The following is a 16,552-nucleotide window of genomic DNA, read 5'->3' on the forward strand; positions in this document are numbered from 1 at the left end:
CAATATCAATATTCTGATAGTGATATTGCACTATAGTTACTGCACTAACACTGGGAGAAACTAGGTGAAGGGTATGCAGGATCTCTCCATATTATTTCTTACAACTGCTTGAGAATATACAATTATGTTAAAATAAAAAGCTTAATTAAAAAATTAAAATCTTTTAGATATCTATAAAACTCTAAGAAAAAATAATTCATATACAAATATCAAAGGGTTAAGATGTTGCAATTGCATATCAATGAGAAAAAGATAAGCACCATATTATAAAAGTAAGCAAAGGACACAAACAGGGAATTAATTCATTTTCTCTCTCCTCTCTCCATCCCCACTCCCAACTCTCTCTCCCTCTCTCTCTCCCTCTCTCTCTCTCTCTCTCTCTCTCACACACACACACACACACAAATATAACTAATCAATAAATAATTTAAAAAGAATTCAGCCTTACTGCTAATCAAGAAAATGTGAATAAAGATGATGATGATACTGTTTTCACTGTTAAGCCACCAAAACTTAAAAAATAGAGGTTAACATCCAACATATTCAACACTGCAGGGATATGTACACTTTCATAAAAACAATAAAAATAGCTAACATGCGTTGAGTGCCTATTACATGCCAGGCAAGGTTCTAAGCATTTTACCTATATTAACTTAAGCACTGAGGAGTTAAAGTAACTTGCTCAAGATCATAGAACTAGTAAGTGACAGAGCCAAGACTCAAACATTTATTTACTGGTGGTTTTTTAAATAAAAGATATGCATTATTTGTAACATAAAAAAATCATTTGTACACAATTAAAATGATGGCCAATGTTGCCCTCCTAAGGTAGTGACCAAATATTCTAGCATCATAATTACTTTAATGCTCCATTTCATCTCCTATGTCCTACAATGCCATACCAACCAATCAAAATTGGTATTATCCCTACTACAAATTATAAAGAAGTTATTTCTATATTATCTATAATTTTGAAAATATTTTTCCTTTTTGGCTATTTTAAAACCTCTGATTACCTGTAACCCTTGTCTCTAAAATGCATAAAAACCAAACTGTAACCCAGCCACAATGAGTCCACTTGCCCAAGGCCTCTTGGCAGTGGCTCTGTATCATGGTCATCAAATTTGGCTCAGAACAAATCTCTTTAAATTAAAAAAAAACAAAAACAAAAAAACCTCTGAAATGGTAACCATGAATATCTAACATAATAAAATATATTCTAAAATAAAATGTATTAACATCTTAGTGTATTTCCAAAGTTCTAAAATATCCCAGGCATCAATAATAAAACCAAGTTTATATGGCTTATAAACTGGAACTCTTTATCAACTCCATTTTGGTTTTATTTTACTGAATCCTAATAATTTGGAAACTGGTGACCCACATAAGATGTCTCTACTAGCCAAGATATTTTAGCAGGAATATACCATTCCTCAACCAAGCCGTATAACTGCTTTATTATTACATCATTATAATATTCTCTAAAATTTTAAAACACTACTCTAAAGATATTCTTTCCCGCTTTACTGTACCTCCTGATAAATTTCATTTCAGAAGTTTTATTTTTAAGAAGTAAAAAAAGTATCTAAGATCACAAATGAAATACTTGTTAAACACAAGCATTAAACAACTGAACAAAACATTTCAGTGTAGGCCGGGCGCGGTGGCTCACGCCTGTAATCCTAGCTCTCTGGGAGGCCGAGGCGGGCGGATTGCTCAAGGTCAGGAGTTCAAAACCAGCCTGAGCAAGAGCGAGACCCCGTCTCTACTATAAATAGAAAGAAACTAATTGGCCAACTGATATATATATATAAAAAAAAATTAGCCGGGCATGGTGGCGCATGCCTGTAGTCCCAGCTACTCGGGAGGCTGAGACAGAAGGATCGCTTGAGCCCAGGAGTTTGAGGTTGCTGTGAGCTAGGCTGCCGCCATGGCACTCACTCTAGCCTGGGCAACAAAGCAAGACTCTGTCTCAAAAAAAAAAACAAAAAAACAAAAACATTTCAGTGTGACTCTATCATTTCTATATAATTTGTCCAAACTACTGTTTATCAGAAGTTTGTAGCTTTTTCCAAAATAAACATAGATTGGTTCTAAAGCTAAAACTACAAACCAGAAGGGACTCTTTGTATTTAATTTCTACCTCATTCATCAATAACACTAACCTCCAACAAGAGAAGTGACCACATTCAGATCTGAGTCAATCAAGTAAGAATCTCAAAATCATTCTTGAATACTGTGCTTCTCCTTTAGAAAGCAGAGTTCAAACCTTACTGTCTGCCAAAGTTGAAAGGAGAAATTTGTTGTGTAGCATAATTGCAAATAATTGAGTTAGAAACATCACGCCATTTCTTTACTCAGTCCATGCTCTAAATTTAAAGTTTGTCTTTGAGAGACAATTACCTTTGTAACCACTAAAAGAAAAAGAAACTGTATTGCTCTTTCCCTAAAGAAAATCCAGTTCTTTCTGGATTTTGATGCAACTGCTGTTCCAAAGCTGAATCCTGCAGTCTGTGTGGCTGGAGCTGGATATGAAGATATACTTGCAACTGGTTGGGACAGAGTCCCAATCCCTCCTATACTAAGTGTAGAGAAAGTAAACCCTGTAGTTGAAGTGGCAGCTGTTGTTTCTGAAGAGCCAAAAGTGAACCCACCTGAAGGGGTACCAGTTCCTCCAAAATTAAACCTGCTCATGACTCCAAACCCTAAAAGGGGATAAGAGAATGGAAGAAAAAAATTTAGAGATCTCAACAAGATCTCTGAGTGAAGATGGTGCAGAGAAGCCACACTGGAATCACTCCCTCGTACTTCAACACCCCAGAAATACCAGTTAAAAATCATTGAATAAAAATATTTTTTTAAAAGAAAAAGTAATGTTTTTGCAGAAAGACAATTTTCCAAGGGTCAGAAGAGGGAATTTGTATTTATGAGCAGAAGCTGAAGCTGCTTAGTTCAAGAAGATAACTTGAATGAGCTATGTGCCTTAACTGCTGGAAATATAATGGTGGATTGTGGGTACAATTTAAGGCCACAAGGTAAGACCACAGGCTCCTGAATCAGGCTCCTGAACCTAGTAAAGCTTAAATCTGGGAAGCATCTACAGGAAAATGGAAAAGACAATGGAGACGTGCGAGAACCCCAAGCTAGTACAGAAGATACGCACAGATGGCTCAAATTCAATTTACCTTTGTGGTGTTGAAACTTCAAGCTAAGATGTTATCATAAAAACTGGTTAGGAGTTGATAAAACCTTCAGGGTCCAGACAGGTTGCCCATGGCATCACTCAACAGGAACATCTCCGCTTCCTAGGTCACACATGGACAAAAAAGCCCCCAGAAGATTAACTTGGAGACAGACTTACAAAACATCTAAGTCATACTTAGACCTCAAAAATGAGTGAATTCTAATCCAAGGAATTAGAGATCATAGAACAATATGAATAGCACATTAAAATATATGTTCTATATGTTCCAAGAGCTCAATAAAAAAATAGCATCTATTTTTTAAAAAAGTGAATGTGTAAAAGAACCAAGAAGAAATCCCAGAAATGGACTTCAGTATTAGAAATAAAAAGGCTCAAGAGATAAATTTTAATAATAGACTAGACAATTGAATAGAAAAAAATCAGTGAATTAGAAGAAAGAATAGATGAAATCTGCCAGAATCACGGGGCAGATAAAGGGATGGGTAAGAAGAGAAAAATTAAGAGATAAGGAGAAAGAGAAGCTCCAATATATATTCAGAAGAAATATAAAAGAAAAGAATAGAATGACAGAGATAATATTCAAAGAGTTAATGAATGAGTTTGCTAGAACTGAAGAAAAATGAGTCCTCAGATTAAAAAGGCCACCAAGTACAAGCAGACAACCCTCTCCCCACCACCACACACACATACCCTTATATACAATATGGGGTATATAGAATATTAAGTATAGATGAACCCTAGAATATTAAGTATAGAGAAAAAACTCTAAATTATCAGAGAGAAAAAAAACCCAGATTTACCTAATAAGGAATAACAACCAGATTGACAGCAGGCTCTCCATTAGCAACAATAAATGTTAGAAGACAATGGAAAAATATCTTAAAGTGTTATGGGAAAATCATTGTGAACTTATAATTCTATCCTAGTCAAGATTAATAAAATGGAATGTGACTAAAATTAATTTTTTACACAATATCTCTAAAAGGCAATTCATTGAAGCTAAGAGTTCCATTATTTTATGCACCACTAAGAAAGGAAGGGGGAAAAACACTAATTGTCGTAATTCCTTTTTATCACTTAATTTTTTAATACTTTTTGAAAGAGCTCTTTTCACTGTAGACATAAATTTTAATTAAAAATGCATACATTAAGAAAAAAGCATAAGCAAAGTAACTTGGTTAAGGTATCTCTAAAATTCACAGTCAGAATCCAGTTTTCAGCTTGCATATCTTGATGTTTTACCAAGAGCAATGTTGAAGCAGCATTTCTTAAAAGAACTCATAAGAGAACTAAAAGCCACTTTTGCTATGCAAATATGCATACCTGGCTTTGCCAATATGTAGACTAGCTTCCTTCTGTCTCCCATTTCAGTATATCAATAACTAAATATGATTTACTATCTCCTCCATTCTCTCCCCACAACCACTGGTTTCTAGGAATTGAAGGTGATCCTCCATTGTGTCAGGTATTTTTTATCTCAGTCACCCACTATGAAAGTTTTGATACTAGAGATTTTGGTATTACCTGTGCATGCAGGAACGACTATCATATCACAACTGCCACCCAGCCAAAAGACATCATCTGACTGTTAGACTCATTTCCATTTCAGAGATGTTAAAATATGAAAAAAATGTACCTTTTAAAACTGACCAGATATAGTATCTGTCAGTGTCATGGGTATAAGGGAAAACCTTCCCAAGATAACTCTGATGGACAACATTTATCTGAATGCATTAGTTCCAACATGCTTATTTTCAAGTCATATACACATCTTAAAATGTTTTAAATGTGTGCTTCAAATAGTGATTTCAAGTATAACTCAGTACTGGAATGCACAGAAAGGGAGGAAATCTGAGAATAAGAGCACTTCTTATATTTATTTTTATATTCCTAAGTGTACCACTTTCCTGGGATTACAAGTGTGATGTTGTTAGAAATTATTTTATAAAAATATTATATGATTATATATGTTTATAATATAATTATATACTTATATAAGTATATGATAATATTATAAATATTTGGTCATGTTCTCCATGTCCTAGAAAATAATATTATAAATACTGATAGAAAAACTCATTTTTCATCAAACCATAGTATTGATCCAATAACAGAAATTGACAAACATTTTCAGATTTAAGTATTGTCACCAATGTCATATTGAAGTTCAAAAGAAAGTTTTTTGGTAGCCATCAAAAGGTGAAATTTTTCCTGTGCCCTTGCATTTATGGACTTTCTATTCTTTTGGAAGTAATGTAAGCATCTTCCTATTAAATGTAGCATGTACCTTTAAATTTTTTCTGCTTCAGAAATTTAATAAAACAAAAAAATCACTTTTTGGACTAAAAATGTCATTTGTCACTAAAAATTTAGAATTAAAGATTCTCTCTTCCATCTCAGTTAGATCTTAAATCTTTCCTATCCTTTTTTTATTTTTTAAATCTATTTTGCTTAACCAGTTTCTGAAAAGGGGATTTAAAAAGCCTCTTATTATTATGAATTGTCAGTTTTTCCTTACAATCCCATTGCTTTTTCCCTTATATATTTCAAGACTATGTTGTTAGGAGTCCATATAAAGTCGATGGTTGATAGTCTCTTGGTAGATTGCTTTCCATCAGTGTGAAGTACCTATTTATTACTGAATTGCCTTAAGCCATATTTTGTCTGACATTGATGATGCCTTACCATTTTTCTTTAGATATTTGCCTAGTGTATATTTTTCCATCCTTTTGTTCTCAACCTTTCTGTGTCATCTTAAGTGTGGTTTTTGTAAACAGCATAGCTGAAAAAATTTAAATCCACCCTGACAGTCTCTTAATAAGTGAGCTTTAACTAATTTATATTTATTGTGACTATTACTGATATAATTAGGTTTTTCTTCCCTCTTATTTTGTGTTTCTTATTTGCCATGCTGTATATATCTTTTATTTTTTCTGCATATTTGGATTGATGGAATTTTCTATATTCCCCTAATTTTTCCCATGCTTGGAAATTATATATTCTTGTTACATTGAAGTTTTCCTTTTAACACAGACTTAAATTCATGTTTTTTAAGAAAGCTTGAAGTTAATCCCTATCCTTTTTTAACAAATAAAACCCTAGCACACTTTATCTTCCTTATGCATACCACTACTTTATTAAAAAATGGAAAACAGGTCTATACTCCCTATCCATAGCAATCAGTAGGAATATTCTACCAGTATCTCTGCCTTGTTGAGTTCCTCCATCCAACCTCTCTTCCTCTTCTAAGTAACCACTCCTTATCTATACAGCCTAACAATAGGAACTTGAAGTTGACAAAACTACAGCTTTATATGTTGACTTAAATTTACAGTTCTATCTTCAGTGCCTCAATGCAAATACACATATTCAAAGAAAGATACTAGATGGTAAATGCCTTCTGCAGAAAACCCACTAGGTCCAAAGAAATCATCAGAGTTCACTGGAAGTGCTACTGGAAATGGGCAGATGTATCCTGTCTGGCAGTCTAATCTAAATGGGGCTTACTGAATTAATTAAATGGCTGCAGAGAAAGAAAACAGTTGAATGAGTGCTGATGCCTACCAGACTATTCTAGTCACTCAAATGCATTGGAGCCTTAGTTTCCTCACTTCTAAAATTCTGGTGGTTTCCTAAGTGAGTAACCAAAATATGTTTTTTTTAAATAAGCTCACAAAGGATGCTCTACATATATTACTTTGTCAAATTTAATTTTATGTAAAGTGCTATGTGAAAGCTTTCCAAACTATAATGCTGGGGTTATCCTTGCTTGTCAGTGAAGGATCAGCAAATCAAAGATAATAATGGAGCACTTTCAGCTGGCCCAGAGAGTGAACACCAACCAAATTACAATTTAAAAAAAAAAAATTACTATGCCTCTATCTCATTTATCAGAATGAAAATTATCTGTTCTGTGTATTACCTACCGTCATTTATTGATGCTGGGAGTGTTCTGAGTAGTAGGAAACCTGATCTAGGATCAGTAAATGATGGTAGGGCATTTCAGGACACATTACTTTACCACTCAACTTCTTGAGTCTCTTATGTAATAAAGAGGAGAAAAGATAAAAGGAAGCACTTATTGAATCTGAAATCCTTTATCTTTAATTACCTAACAACAAATCAAAAAGGTATTTTGATCTTCATTCTATAGCTGAGGAAACTGGGGCTCTGAGACACTAAGTTTCCTAAGGTCAAGCAACTTAGTAAGTAAAGGAACTGGACACAGTACTTCTATTAAATATTTTAATACTAGCTTAAGCAACACATCATTAGGAAGATAAATCTACCGTGTCTCAAACAGCAGAAACAAGATGAGTTTAAGCCTGGGTACCTATTATAAGCCATTTCAGCACAATCTTTAGGGACTTCTCTCAAAGTATAAATGATTTTGGGGAGGATAACTCATACTCCTATTCTCCTACATTACTTTGAGAAATTACTATCAAGAGGTGACTAGCTAGCATAGAAGCTCAGCCACATAATTTACTAAAAATTGTTTCTGCCTTCTTGGAAGCAAATAGACTGTTCCTCCTTAGAAGCAGCATTTCCTCTAAACTGCCTAGTTACTTGACAATCATCAAGTTCCATGAATGCACTCCATATTCTCAATAACATCATGACTAAGAGATTTGGCCTGAAAATTCACGTAATGTGATTAGTCATGTTAGAAAACCATTCCTATAAATAGCAACCTCTGACAATCCATATGGTATTTTAACATATCATTAATTAGAGAGGCAGAGAAGCAAAGGAAAAATACAAATTCACCGAAGAAACCCCTTGTTCCACCAAGATATAAAGCCTTCCATAAAAAGTATGAAAGAAGAAAGTAGAAAATCTAAGCCTCAAAGCACAGTAAGGACCTGATTTGCCATTGATAGGTATGGACACCAACTCTGAAAGTAAAAACTGAGTTACTAATGTCTTATTCAAAATGTTTCAGTCCCCAGAGAGAAATAGGGAAAGGTAAAATTAGCACAGATATTCTGAAGGAAACAGAGAAGGATCAAACTTCTAATGGTGATCATTTTATTTTATGCCAAAATAAAATATAGGGCTTCTGAAAATAGTGCATTGGTTTCGAGTTCATATTAAATATCTTAAGCAGTAGGGCTTCTAAAAACGGTGCATTGGTTTTGAGTTCATATTAAACATTGTAAGCAGTATAACTTACTGATTATCTTTCACATTAAGTCACTTTCCCCCTTCATACTATAAATTCTCAAAGCCATAAGGTCAAAATCTAATTTTAAGATCTAAAAATACTGTCTGTTCTTGCATGTTGCCTAAAATAAAAAAAATAAAAAAAAAGGAGAAGAAAAATGATATGAAAAAAATAATAAATAAAAAAAAAATCTAAAAATAGTTTTTTTAAAAAATCCCAAAACTAAGATCCATTCTCCAAATATCAAAAATGTGGTATGACAGAAGACGGTATGTAAATCACCATGAAACAGGTCTCACTTTCATTGAATGACCTTAGCAGTTAAAAAATCAGAAAAGGGAAAAACCAGGGGTGAGATCAAAGGGGGTGATGACATAAGAACTCAAGAGAGGAAGAATCTTGAAGAAGTTGAGAAGGACCTAAGGGAAGGCAGGGTGTGTGTGTTGGGGTGCAGTCTCAAAGGAGGGTGGGCATGGAGAGCAGAGAGACTCAGGAGAAGGTGTGGCTGTGTAGAAAGTGGGTGGAGAGACCCAAGAGAGGGCAAAGCATAGGGTGAGGAAGAACAGGAGTATGGGATGGGGAGAGAAAGGAAAGAGAATAAAACATCCGACAGAACTAGTCAAGGAAAATAAGCTGCAAACAGCATTCATTGCAAAAGACAGCCTCAAAGGTATACCCATATTTGGAAGAATCTTCCCCCAAACTTTGGAGAAATAGAGAAAAACGAATTCTGAAGCACGGTATTCATAAAAACCTTTTACAAGCATGAGTAATAATAGTTGTCATTTAAAGATCTCAAAAACTATCATTTTACAAGGAAAGTAGATCTGGCTAATATAATTGCATTAAAGTTTATTTAAAAAAATAAATATTTGCTCTTTTCAAGGCTTCACTCCACAGAAAATAAGACAATCAAGCATATGTTTTTGAAAAATAAGCACAATTCTTATATTTGTAATTTTCATTTTCTTATTGTGGTAAAATACATACACATCACAAAATTTACCGTTTTAACCATTTTTAAATGTACAATTCAGTAGTATTGAGAAAATTCATAATGTTGTTCAACTGTCACCACTAACTATTTACAAAATTTTTTCATCATCCCAAACAGAAACTCTATCTGTTGAACCCTAACTTGTCATTCCCACCTCCTCCAACCCCGGTAACCTCTATTTTACTTTCTGTCTCTATGAATTTTGCTATTTTAGGTACCACATGCAAGTGGAATCACACAATATTCATATCATTTAAATGAGTCATATCTGTATTCTTGAAATAAGCTAAATGTCCAACAACAATAAGGGAATGGAGGTTTTTTTTTTTTAAAGTGGTATAGTCATATAATGGAATACTATACAGCAATAAAAATAACTTTACATTTAAAAATCTTAAAAACAATGTTGACCATAAAAAGTTGCAGAAGAGTAGATACACTATACCATTTATGTACATGTTAAAGACATACAAAACAATATTATAAGTCATTTGTGGCCACATTTCAGTGCATTTATAAACATAGATTGTAAAAATATATACCAACTTTGGGAAAGCAATTATCTCTGGAATAGGAAGGTAATGAGACTGAGAAGGGGTACAAATAGGTAGCTGTATTGTTTTAGTTCTTAAAAACATCAATATCTAAAAATGTGGCAAAATTTTAACAATTGTTAAATCCTTGGTAGGTACATGGATGATGGGTTATAATAGTTTATTTTTCTGTTTAAAATAGAAGAACTAATTAGCGTCTTAGAGTGACAGAAAATAAGACAATGTGTCCTTTGAAGAGGGAGATGTGCAAATATAGACCAATTATAGCTTCTTTTCTTCCAGTCAACTTAATTGGCTTCTTTATAAAAAATTTTAAATTACAAATTAATATACACTCATATAATCTTTGAAAAAAGATGTTCATAAAGAAAGCTAATCAATGCAAGTGTTATTATGGCACTTGAACTTGCTTGAATCTGCTATGATTCATATTTTTTTTACGTAAATCATTTTGAAAATAGACTTAGTAAAAAAAAATACATTCAGGCTGGTCCAGGTGCAGTGGTGTTTACAACCAATTGATTACACCCAGTTGCAGATTTCTTTGTTCTTTCTCACTCCCACTGCTTCACTTGACTAGCTTTAAAAAATACACTCAATCTAACTCCTATGTATCAAAGACACCACAGTTGATCACTGCTGCTCTAGCACATAGAAATCTCGGTGGTCAAATCCATACATCCAAGTGCAGCAAAAACTCCCAGCTCAGGTCCAGATCCCTGGCCTTCCTGTTAGGCTTCCTCTTGAACCCAGAGTCATGAAAGACAAAAGTTGCATAAACGATTTAAAATAACTAAGACTTTCCAGCATTATTTTACATGCAAAGTCTTCTGTTGTTGGTTTAGTTAGGCTGAGTAAATTATAGCCAACACACTCAGTGGAATATTAGGCAGCTATTAATAATGCAAAATATAAAGACTTTTAAAAATTCCCCAAACAGTATTAAATCAAAAGAACAAAAAAAAGTATAAACAAGGATTATAATCATGTAAAACTATGGGTATATATGGATAAAGATAGAAGGGGAACAAAACTCAGTTATACTACGGTAGTAGAATTCAGTGAGAATTTTCATCTTTAATTTCTTTCAATGCTGCTTTAATAAATTACTTAATCAGTGTTTTAAATAGTTACACTATATTTTATAAAAGAATTAGCTAAACTATATCCCTTTTTCATAGCTATAAACCCACAAAAACTTTTGGGTGCATTTCTTTAATCTTTTAGATCTCTCAAGTTTCATTACTTTAAAACCAAACTAGCAGTCAAATTCAGTTGCCTCTGCTCTGGGATAGGCAAGTCAGGGAAGCTGTCTTTCTGTTTCAACTTCTTTTAGATCCCACCTGCTATCAAGGAAGAAAGGACAAGAATATAGACTCAATAAAGTGAATTCTATTCTCAGAGATCCATTCACTGACAGCATGACCCTGGGCAAGTCACTGAACCTCTCTAATCTTTATGTTCCTCAACCTCTAAGTTTCTATATTTCTAACACTGTCCAGAGAAGCCAAGTGCTTAACGTTTCATCTCAAATCCTGGACCCATTCTCCACCTCTCTACCTCCTCAACCTGGGGAAAACAGTGCTTGGCACTGGGGCAGGCAAAACCTTGAAGAGGTGATTATATCTGTAAAGATAAACAACATTTGTTACCCAAGAAGGAAAGTAATATTCATTAAACACCTGTGCATCTGGCATTGTACCAAGCACTTCATACATGCTGAATCACACACCTTCCTGAGTCCCACACAGATCCACAGAACCAACTTCTGGAGTGAGGTAGAGCAATCTGCATTTTTAATAAATTCCCTAATAAATTCCCTTCAGTTTGAAAACTAAAGGTCTAGTGGCAATTTATTAGGGGCTTGTGGTGTACAATTTAAAAAATATAACAAAAAGTATCAAGAGTACATTGCAGGTAGTATTGTTTCTGCAAAACAGTGGCAGTTATATGTTGTGTATGTGTGTACTGGGTCACAATATAAAATGTATTTCTTACTAGGAGTCGCAGTAAGAGTCTGAAAAACACTGGCTGAGCATTACAGACTTAGAACAATGCACAATGAAGCAGAATAAAAATTTTTAAAAAACAAGCAAGAAAATGGAAATAGCATGATACACACAATTTAAGCTCCACAAGTATGGAGAGAATTAACAAAACACTTAAACTCTGATCATCCACAGTAATAAAGGGAATTATGGTATAGGCAATTTGGCCAATAACGTTACTTTAGCCAATAACTTAAATATTCTAACCCCATTTTTTTTTACTGTGGATAATAACAAGTAGAGTTGAAAAATTACTCAAACTTCAATATCCCCTCTGCCAGATGGGTGGAAGTTAAAAGCATGGCAGCAGAAAGAAGGTAAGTAGAATAGTTCATTCATAATCGAATTCCAATCTCTGAATAACCAAAAGTAACCATTCATTAAAACCATCCTATCTCTTCTTGCTTACAATACTCAAATAATGTATGTGGGGTCCTACCATTGATCATGGCTAATGAGTCCCAAATACTCTAAATATTTATTATGCCATCCTTTCCACCTCCCCTTTGTTTAAAACCAAACCACAGAATTCATGGCAAACTAGAATCACCACTCTACCTCTCCGTGAAGTGAAGATACCCAGATTCCCTAGCAGTGGCAAGCGGGCGGCGCGCCTGCGTTTCTCCACTCCAAGGCGGGAAAAGCAGGACACTGTCCCCGAGATTTTCCCTGAAGTGGGAGCGACGCGTAGCTCCAGCTGGTGCTACACGGGAGCCGTGTGGCTCTCCCTGGGGCTTAGGGCCCAGAAGGCTTGCCCACAGCAGAGAATGAAAAGCGCAATCCCAACCTACACACGCGCGCGCGCACACACGCGCACACACACACACACACACACACACACACACACACACACAGAGGTATGCCCAACCCGGACAGAAGCATAACAGGTGTTTCTGTCGCGGGGCGGGGGACAGTCGGGGGGGAAAGGACAGGGGCGGGGAGGGCGGGAAGAGTGTGTGGAAAGCCATAGGAAAACCTCCTCAATGCCTGCCCACGGACCCTACCCTTCCACCTTCGCTGCACCGGATAAGCAGGAGATGGAGTCCTCAGATCTGACATTCCCGAGCTGGAAAAGCGTAAAGGAGAGCAAAGCCTGCTGACGACCCCGACAAACGAAAACCTTGCAAACTTACCTGGGTGGCAGTTGCCTCCGCTTGCTGTCGGAAGCCCCAAAGTAAATGGGCAGGCCTCCTGGACTCACAGCCACCAGAGGGGCGTGTCTGGACCTACTCGAGCCGGAAAGAACCGGTCTCTTCGGTGGGCAGGGTCCCGCTAGAGTGACGCTAACCAAGACAGAAGCTTAAATGGGGTCGACCTAGTTAACTAGAAAGGGCGGCCATTGACCCGACCGGGACACGCTCGGATTGGTTGATTCTGGAGTGGCTGCAAAGGAGACTCTTCTATGATTGGCCAGGAAAGTCAAGCGGGAACCCGGAGATTGGGCGGGGGGGGCGGGGGGGGGAAACAAAGTTGTTGCCCAGGCAACAAGGAGACGCGGAGCTCTCCTCAAGTCTATTTTCGGAGCCTTTCCAGAGACCCGAAAACTGATCAAGGTGAGGAAACCTGAACCTCAGGAGGGGGAAAGATGGGGTCCTCACATGTCGTGGCTATCAAAGAAACTAGGGAAAACTCCACACGAAAGATACCCCAAAAAGCCACAAGCTTCTCAAGGTAGAGGAGACCCGTTCCCTAAATCCTGGTATCCTAGACGCTAGGAAGAGGACGCGGCTTTAACAAAACTTAGTCTCTCAGGATGTGAGTGAGAGATGGGGTAGCATACAAGGGATGGGTGCTATTCGATTGTCAGAAGGCCAAAATGAACATCTTAAGGTTTCCCAACTGGCCCTTCTCTCAATTCCCACACACACTTACTGGGTCTCCCTTCCCTTTAAAAATAACTACTTTGAAAGTGTATAAAAGCCATGTTTCCTTGTGGTAGATCTGGGTGCTCCAAGTTGGAGCAGCAGCCACTGTCTGTACCTTCTGCTTTATATGTACAGGCGTGGTTGATCCTGGACCAGCATTCCTTGGTTAGTAGATACTGGAGGAGGCGGGTAAAAGCACGTTCATATTGAAAAAAAATGGCCCCTGCCACTCGCTACATGAGAAATACCGTTTGTTTGAAAATTTGAACACGGTGGCCTGAGGGTTCCAACTGAGCTTGCGCAGATCCACTGAGGAGTGGGAGGCGGGCAGATCCGCACCTAGTGAACTGAGGTGTAGCGTGCAGAGAATACTTGTACCTACCAAACCTGCTAATTGGGAAGGTAAGTAAGTTATTTGACTGTACCGGTCAAAATGTGAGGAACTGTGTTTAAAAAATTAAATCCGAGTAAGGAGAGAGAACCGAGTTTGACCAGAGAGGTAGCAGTTGTTTCTCCTAAGAGTTTCCTGTTGTGATAAAGATTCAGAATGAGACCGTTTCTTAAAGAAATGAAGAAAATAGGACTTGGGGAGAAAATTTCACAGTATCAAAAGAAAATTTGCCACCTCAACTCCTTTTTAGAAACAGATGGAGTATGAGACTGAGATAAAGAAACAAGGAGAAAAATTATTGACAAGTAATGTGTGTGTGTATATATATATATATATTATTTTATTTATTTATTTTTTTTTTTGAGACAGAGTCTTACTCTGTTGCCCGGGCTAGAGTCCCGTCAGCCTAGTGCGTCAGCCTAGCTCACAGCAACCTCAAACTCCTGGGCTCAAGCGATCCTCCTGCCTCAGCCTCCCAAGTAACTGGGACTACAGGCATGCGCCACCATGCCCGGCTAATTTTTTCTATTTTTGGTAGAGATGGGGTCTTGCTCTTGCTCAGGCTGGTCTCGAACTGTTGAACTTAAGCAATCCTCCCGCCTCGGCCTCCCAGAGTGCTAGGATTACAGGCGTGAGCCACCGCGCCCGGCCAACGAGTAATATTAACGGTTTCTGAGCGGCCGGCGGAAATATCGGCTTTTGCGTCTACGACGAAAAGTGCGGCGGGCCGATGTACGTTAACTACCTAGAGCCGATATATGGACCCACCACACTTTTCGCAAAAGCAGGTACTTCGGCCCACCGCACTAAGAGGGTTAAAAAGTGTATTAAATTTGTCTTAATAAGTGTATTACTTGATAAGTGTGTTAAGTTTGTATGAAAGGTTTAATGCATTTGAAGCTCAGAATGAGTTCTATAAGAAACTAAGGATTTGCCTCTCCATATAAAAACTCACTTTAAAAAGAAAACAAAAAAGCCTCACTTTTCAAAAAGGATTGGGATGCTAGAAACTCCTTATAAATAAGAAGCTAAAATAAATAGAGGAAATAATAAATCAAAGGAGATTTAATAATCAATAATTAATTTATTGACCTTTTCATTTATTACAGAGTCCAGTTACTTTCAAAAAACATCTTCCATTAAATATATTTTAAATTTGTAACAAAAACTCTAAGTTCCCGTAGTAACTTAAAAGTTGGTACATTGATGGCAGTGAAAGTTAGAGACCTAAAAAAGGAAACTATTCTTGGTATTGTAAAGACATGCTCTAAATGAATTATTTTTAGTAGGTGGGGAATCATTCATGAGTATCGTCAAAAAATATAAAAAAGAGTAATCCTAGCACTCTGGGAGGCCGAGGCGGGCGGATAGCTCGAGGTCAGCAGTTCAAAACCAGCCTGAGCAAGAGCGAGACCCGTCTCTACTATAAATAGAAAGAAATTAATTGGCCAACTAATATATATAGAAAAAATTAGCCCAGCATGGTGGCACGTGCCTGTAGTCCCAGCTACTGGTGAGGCTGAGGCAGGAGGATTGCTTGAGCCCAGGAGTTTGAGGTTGCTGTGAGCTAGGCTGACGCCACGGCACTCACTCTAGCCTGGGCAACCAAGTGAGACTCTCTCTCAATATAGATAGATAGATAGATAGATAGATAGATAGATAGATAGATAGATAGATAGATAGATAGATAGATAGATAGATAGATGAATGAAATCAGTTAACCAGTATATTATAATTTATTTCAGACATAGGCAGAGATGATGTTTACTTTGTGTTCTCAAAAGAATTTTAATGCAGGAATTGCTAAATAAGGCACTGCGTAAATAAAGTTACAGAAGAAATGCCAAATTTATTTAGAGAATAAATGGATTTTGAATACTTTCAAATTATTCAACAGTCAATATTTTAAGGATATGTTTTATCTATTTACTTAAACAAGTTCCAAGAGGATACTATTTGCTGATTCTTTATTGCCCTGATTTTATTTACCATATATACTTGGATTAATATAATATTTATTTTTTGATGAATCTTGATTTATCATTTAAAGATAAGGGAGCCACAGTAAGAAGGCAAAAACAGATTTAAACGTTGTCTGAGATTGGTATTTGAACTTTCAAATATTCTTTTTTAAAAACTTCAGAATATTATGGGAGTACACATGTTTTGGTTACATAATTTGCTTTTGTACAATTTGAGTCAAAGTGGTAAGTGTGCCCTTCACCTGCATAGTGTGTACTGTACCTGTTAGGTGTGAATTTACCCATCCCTTCCTTCCCTTCCCACCTACTTGATTTCCGTTGAGTTTTACTTCCATATGTGCAC

General features: G+C 36.4%; 2 protein-coding genes across 4 annotated transcripts in view; one reads left to right on the forward strand and one right to left on the reverse strand.

The window, feature by feature from the left end:
- The window catches only part of NUP62CL (nucleoporin 62 C-terminal like), a 68,119-nt gene extending 54,808 nt beyond the window's left edge, over nt 1-13,311 (reverse strand). Inside the window, exons 1-2 of one of the 2 annotated variants that reach the window (XM_075999341.1) lie at nt 13,105-13,311; nt 3,186-3,305 (exon numbers count right to left, since the gene is read on the reverse strand). The gene's annotated coding sequence lies outside the window, so the exon portion shown is untranslated. The remainder of the gene's footprint in view (nt 1-3,185; nt 3,306-13,104) is intronic. The other variant, XM_012750916.3, reaches the window with a different exon arrangement.
- A 136-nt stretch (nt 13,312-13,447) lies between these two features.
- Nucleotides 13,448-16,552, forward strand: part of DNAAF6 (dynein axonemal assembly factor 6) — a 39,528-nt gene continuing 36,423 nt past the window's right edge. Inside the window, exon 1 of one of the 2 annotated variants that reach the window (XM_012750958.2) lies at nt 13,448-13,524. The gene's annotated coding sequence lies outside the window, so the exon portion shown is untranslated. Of the gene's footprint in view, nt 13,525-14,150; nt 14,239-16,552 lie in introns of those variants that run through there. The other variant, XM_012750963.2, reaches the window with a different exon arrangement.

This window comes from Microcebus murinus, chromosome X (assembly GCF_040939455.1).
Source record: "Microcebus murinus isolate Inina chromosome X, M.murinus_Inina_mat1.0, whole genome shotgun sequence".
In the NCBI taxonomy this organism is placed as follows: Eukaryota; Metazoa; Chordata; class Mammalia; order Primates; family Cheirogaleidae; genus Microcebus; species Microcebus murinus.